The sequence below is a fragment of the Schistocerca americana genome, chromosome 1, assembly GCF_021461395.2.
Source record: "Schistocerca americana isolate TAMUIC-IGC-003095 chromosome 1, iqSchAmer2.1, whole genome shotgun sequence".
In the NCBI taxonomy this organism is placed as follows: Eukaryota; Metazoa; Arthropoda; class Insecta; order Orthoptera; family Acrididae; genus Schistocerca; species Schistocerca americana.
This window is the reverse complement of record NC_060119.1, coordinates 1,054,812,829-1,054,819,318: the sequence shown is the minus strand read 5'-3', so window position 1 is coordinate 1,054,819,318 and position 6,490 is coordinate 1,054,812,829. Positions and strand designations below refer to the sequence as shown.

At 39.3% G+C, this 6,490-nt stretch overlaps 1 non-coding gene across 1 annotated transcript; it reads right to left on the bottom strand.

The window, feature by feature from the left end:
- Window positions 1-474: 474 nt before the first annotated feature.
- On the bottom strand, window positions 475-556 carry Trnal-aag. The gene has a single exon. It is a non-coding gene; the product is annotated as a tRNA-Leu (tRNA).
- Between the last annotated feature and the right edge of the window lie 5,934 nt (window positions 557-6,490).

Genomic DNA, 6,490 nt, shown 5'->3' with positions numbered 1-6,490 from the left:
CAGAACAAAAATGTGGTCATACTGGTTTGCAAGCAGTGTTAAGTGTGTGTGACAACATGTTATGGCCTTCACTGCAGAGTGCAGAATCCAGCTTGGATCACCATGGAAATAGTTGTAATTGCGACTCAACTCTATGTATCTAAAAATTAATATTACATATTCAAATCTCAGAAGAGGATCCATTACTTGGTAATGTTTACTAAACAACCAAACGAAGAAGACCAGTTTCCGCTTTAGTCAACGTGTTAAATATCATGGCGAAATAAAGAAGTGTAGGTCTTCTAACAGACAAAGTAAATGTGTATAAATTTATTCATTTGGTATTTATCGAATGAGACCCTTAATCAAGAGGGAGAACCAGCTCTCAGAAAACATACGATCGTTGTATTACAATTTACGATCAATAATCTGCTGTACTTGATCTGTGATACCTTAATTACGCATAATTTAAACAAAGTAGGTAGAAAAAACAATTGGCAGCGGTGGGATTCGAACCCACGCCTCCGAAGAGACTGGTGCCTTAAACCAGCGCCTTAGACCGCTCGGCCACGCTACCACACAATTTGAAGTGGCAGACAAAGAGAATTGTAGGTAAAGCACACCCCTGGATCTTTTGTCGTATATGTAAATATCATGTGAATTTTGCTCATATTAGACACAAAACATTTAAAGAAAATCATTTCCTGTTCGTTTAAGTTGTTAAAAGTTATGTCAATACACAACTGCTATCATTAGTAGGGTGTGACCCCACTCCACAGTGACATGTCGGTGAACATTACCAGAATTTTCGCAGTCGGGATGGGCAGGTTCGAAATCTCCGTTCAGATTTAATTTTCCTTTGTGTCCCTAAATCGCCGTTATAGATCTTTTGAAGAAGACACATCTGTTTTGCTTCAAATATGCTTGTCCGATGCAGGCATATGCTCCGTTCTAGTGATATTGTACTCGACGGGATTCTGAGTTCAAATATTCCTAATAGCAGCTGTATTAGGCCAAAGCACTGATAGCCCTGATGTATATGCCGGTAACCTTCCGTAACATCCCTCGAACTTAAGTAAAATGCAACAGTTACGACCCCCCTTAAACAATCAAACAATTTCCCAAACTTAACTTTGTCGAACTGTTTGGCAGTGTGTGCTTTTGCGTGAGATCTTCGTCAAACATAGACCGTTTCTGAGAGAAATTTTAATTGACGGCCGATCCGACAAGGCGGCGGACATTGTTTGTGTTGATGTTTCGCCGCGCATGTTCAGAGAGAGTGTTTTTATTATAATTTGTGTGACTGTAACGTGTTTCCACAGCTGTGAAAAATACGATCACAGATAAAAACAACAAAGCACTAACAATTACCAGTTTGGTAGAGGTGTTGCGCCTTTCTAATCATTTAATACCCATGTACATGGGACTGAAAATCTTCAACAGAGTAAAGGGTAGAGATGTAAATATGGAGACAGGTTCACTAAAGCGCAAACTACTTTAGTAAGCAATATACTCGGTTCATGTGCAGATGTCTTCTGCACATTGTCTTCAACAAAGTGATGTTACTCTACGTACGAAACGTGTATCTGATATTTTCACCCGTCCATGTCCCAGGATCCCGCATAAGTTCAAAATAACGCCTGGAAAATTTAGACATTAAGTACTGGTATAACATGACAAAAACAGTTTAATAAAATTCTTATGCTCAACACAAACCTGTGCTGGTAAAATCTGTGTTAAAAAATTATGTAACTACGTGTATCATAATCCAAAAATTGACGTGTCTCCTGTAAACATGATCAGATGATTTGTAAAACGTGTGTTATGAGACAAATAAAATACAAATAAAAATACAGGAAGACATTGAAAGAATTCAATGTTCTATGCACAACATACAAGCGAGAGTACAATAAATTTTTTTAAAAAAATCGGAATATTCCAATGTCATATTATTTAATGACCTTTCATTAGATGACCGAATCTTAGTAATTCTAATAACTTTTCTATTCAGAGATTAGAATAGTTTCTGAGAGTAATATTTCCTTTAGCAGAACATCATGGATGTATTTAGCTATCAACTTCAACCATTCCCTGGACCAGAATGTTTTCTTTTCCTTCTTTATACAGTGTTAAAGTTAATGCAAGAAATGCTGTGTCTGCATTCGTAGTCATTCCCACTAGTATCCTAAATACTTCGCGACACCGACGCACAGCGTGCTTCAAAAGTGACGTTAAATTTGACAAACTTAGCTGGTAAGTCTGCGCGCTTATTTGACAAATCCGTGGACAGGAAACAGCTAATTTGACAATCGCGGCCTCTAACCCTTAAAGCATAAGCGTACGGTAAAACACACCCCCAATAGTAATAACACGTTGGTAGCATTGTTATATTTATTCTTCGACGACCTTCCACATACCTTTCAATCTTTCTTTGTAACAATGTGGAAGTTCCCCTGTAACACATTTTTCTTTAAAGGTGTATCTTCTACTGCCTGGATAAGAAACACCCAAGCATATGCTCCATTGAACTTTCTGCGGATACTGCAAATCCGAACATGATAAAGATACGGCATTAATCCTATGTAAAATATGAAAAGAACAAAAATGAGATAAATAGTCAGAGCGAAAATGACCGCATTTCAGACAGTGATCATGATGAGATACTGAGCAAGAGGTACATGGTGCTAATTCAGACGGCGTGGCTGCAATATCTCAACCCTCTGAAAAAAATCTGCACCACCTCCACTTGCTGTCACAAATCTTCTGTGAGTGCCATCCGTCACTGGAGTGGAAGAGCCAAGGCAGAACAAAGATAGACTGTTTTCTGGGAGATGGGAGGCGTGTCTCTTCACAAACGACCGGTAAACCAAAACTACCTGAAAGATTTGGTTCAGGTTAATACGCAATGAACGTTAACTTTCAGTTTACAAAAAAGTATCGGCAATGGTTGTGATCAGATATAAAAAACAAACGCTCCAAAACATACTGCCTCTGCATACATGAAAAGTATGCAACACAGTATCACATGTTATTGCATGTTTGTTTCCACTAGAGTGAAATATTTAGATATGAAGAACACCTACGGCTATAGGCATTGTAAGAAATTTTCTCCTCGCTGCTGCTGAGTCAGCCACTATACGTTGCTTCTTTTTTCCACTGCGTAATATGTTTCGAAGTTTTTTTGACGTGAAAACGTCTATTTGCTCGTCGGTCGAACTTTCTTGTGTGAAATGTCACCGTCAGACTTGATCGCTAATAACAACACCACTAATAATGCGTAAACAATGACTGAGTTCACAATCAATAGATCACATCTGTTTTTGTCGCGCAGTAATTCTGTTGCCTGTGATGCCATCGAACTAAAGTACACACATGCATGTGACGTTATGAATCAGCTTTGTGAGAAGTTATAAATTAGGGTTCATGGAAACACGTTAACTAGGACGTTGCTTCGGGTGTCATTGTGAAGAGCTTGGGAAGCATTAGTAAGACCCAATTTACAACAAAATTACTCGCCGGGATATATATGAAATAGGTCTGTTAAACTGACAAATTAATTACAGATGTCTCATATGACTCGTAAATATGCTCGGAATCACTGAAGACGCAAGTCGGTAGAAAGTTCGCGTCGAAAGGAATCAAAAATGCTTAAAAAGTCCATTGCAGAGCGAATGCGAGACTTAGGCAGTGTCGAATGGAAATTTAAACAAATGGCGCAAAGCCATTATGTAGTTGGTCCATAGAAATACAACGACCAGTGAGTCCAAACTTGTGATTTCTCTATTTTGTTACCATTATAATGACCTATGCAACCATTGCATCAAGGAGGTTGATAATTAAATTACATATTAACGCGAAACACATTATTTTATCCCGACGCTTTCGAGAAAAATCTACAGCGCGGACCCGAATGGCACACACAGAACTTTGTTTTGTATCTTTTTGCTGACACTCAACTCATATCTGCACAAGCACAATACCCCACTACTTAGCACATGGGTGTCATCTTGTGATAATCCCCAACTGCCCATTGCCGGCTTGCCAACACTTTATTCTGGCCATTGTATTGTTGGCCCTCTGTCCCTTTGTTGAAAAAAAAAGAAGTGTTACTATTAGTGGTCATACGTTCATAAATGCATCCTATTATCTGAAAACTAAAATGACGGGTGATGGTAAGCCTAGGACGTTCCTGATTTATTCCAAATGCGTTATGGCCGAAAGATGAGATAAACAGTTCACAAGATGCACAGGTTAATTACCGTCTTTTGCAACTTTCAAGTCTTGTTACTAAGACGAGTTGAAAAAGACGTTAATTAACCTATATAACTTGTACATCTGCAACTGCGGAAAAATGAGGCCGAAAAACAAAGAAGTTTGTTTTTCACAACCATTACGCAAGGACAATGATGTAATGTTGCGGTAGTCATTGTTCCGTTTCGTTGGGCGTTGACCGAACTGATCAGTATTACTACTACTTCAGCGCTATAGTGATTTTTTTTTCGAATACACGAAACACTCAAACGCTGCAAGAAGCACGGACGAGGCCACCCGCACGTAATATGAACGAGGCACTGTCTGTGTTTTGGGGTATGGATTAGTACTCCGAGGAAACAGCAAACACTGGACACTTTTCTTGTGATTCGGAAGAATGCAATCACTTTCATGGGAAGGGCACAACACATTGCTAGCAATTGTTCATTAAATATAAAATCTTAACAGTAATTAAGAGAGATTTTTGGCAGTGTTAAGTACGTGATTGCTTAACAACCTAACGTCGCTTAGCACGGGTATAATTAAATTGTACAAAACAGATTAGCAAAAACTAACAAACGCCATGTTTATAATTATGGTAGACAAAGTGTGTGACACATTTTCTAAACACACCCAATGTATCCCAGTCAACTTGTTTGAAATAATGTTGCACAGTTCTTGTTAACAAATCCATTTTATTCATTAGAGGAATTCCTTCATACGCCCAATACGAGCATGAATTTGCAAAAAAATGTATTTATGTAAAATTTCATAATAATGGGGGTCACCAAAGTACAACCTTGCCGTAATCACTTTGAGACTATAAATTCCGAACAAATTTCATACCCTTAATATGCTATTGCATCCAGTGTAAAATTGTTTTGTAGCTGTCATGTAGGTATTTGACACCACTGTTCCTTATATTGCTCTAAAACATATATGGTATACATAAAGAAATGGAGCAAGGGTGCATAAAAAGGACAGAGCATAAGAGAATGGGGGAAGTGAGATAGTCAGACACAGAAACACACGGCTTCAGTGAAAACTTCGAAGAGGCTGTAAGCCTGTTCCACAAAGTGAAAAAGCAGTTTAGCACAAGGTGAAGAAGCAGTTTAGAATTGCTTTTGAAAAGCCACCAAGACTGCACATTTTATTCCCCTCGCCACTCTATTTTCAACAAGATTACGTAAAGCAAAATATTCCTTCTATGCATGAACGTCAACGTCTAAATCCAATGGTGTCCTTATTTTTGTGTTTCCTTCTCTTTACCTCCTTTTTAAATCGTGTCAATCCAGCAAGAGCACCAATTTCTACAGTCCAGTAAGGCAATTAATCTATATATTTTAAAAAAACGACTTCAACAAGAAGCTAAATTATTCTCCATTTTTGGGGTCCGAGCCGCTGAATCTGTTCGCCTACTCCGGGAAGTAACAGTCCCATGTCCGGATTACAAGGAAGTAACAGTGCAGGAAGGCAACAACATTGACGACGAATAATGTTAACCGTCTAAGCATCGGAGCGAGTACTATTAGAAGAAGTAGAATGCTAGTGAAGTCAAATGGAAAAGAAGAGATCTGTAGTTATTTGATTAATATTTCGAAACAATAGCATCGGCGAATCGTGCAACGGGAATTAGGTTGCTATTCTGTGAGAGTGGGTAACAAGGCTGAGTTGATAAAAGCAGCACGGTGACCGAATTGTTCCTTTTATTCATTTCGGATGTGAGCATGTAAACGGTCTGATTGCAGCAACTGAGAAACGTCTTTGTACATACGTAACCGTAAACAAAATCATTCGGTGTGAAACAAGATGTAAAACAGAAAGAATATCGGATTTGCTGAGTACTGTGTAAAGCAAATCTTAATGGAAAGAGCGAGCATAATATTCGCCAAATCTACTCATCGCAAATAGCTAATAATATAATCGTCAAAAGACGAAAGAAATTTGTAAACTAAAATGAAAAAAAAAAAAAGGTGCTGGTCTCGCCTTATTGGCCGGGCTGCTACCCAGCTCCCACTCACCGGCGCTGTCCCACTACTGCTCACCACGGGGACTTTTGGCTGCTGGGTTTCCCCCCTGGCCCGGTACGCCCCTCCTTAGCCAACCTGGTGACTCTAGACTCCTCAAGAGTAACCATATTGATGGCAGGCTTAGTGCGGACGCCGGATCGACATGGGAAACTGAGCACCAGGACTCCCGGCCTCAGACCATTCACAACACCAGGCTTCCAAGTAGCTGGATTACAGGAGCACGCCGCCGC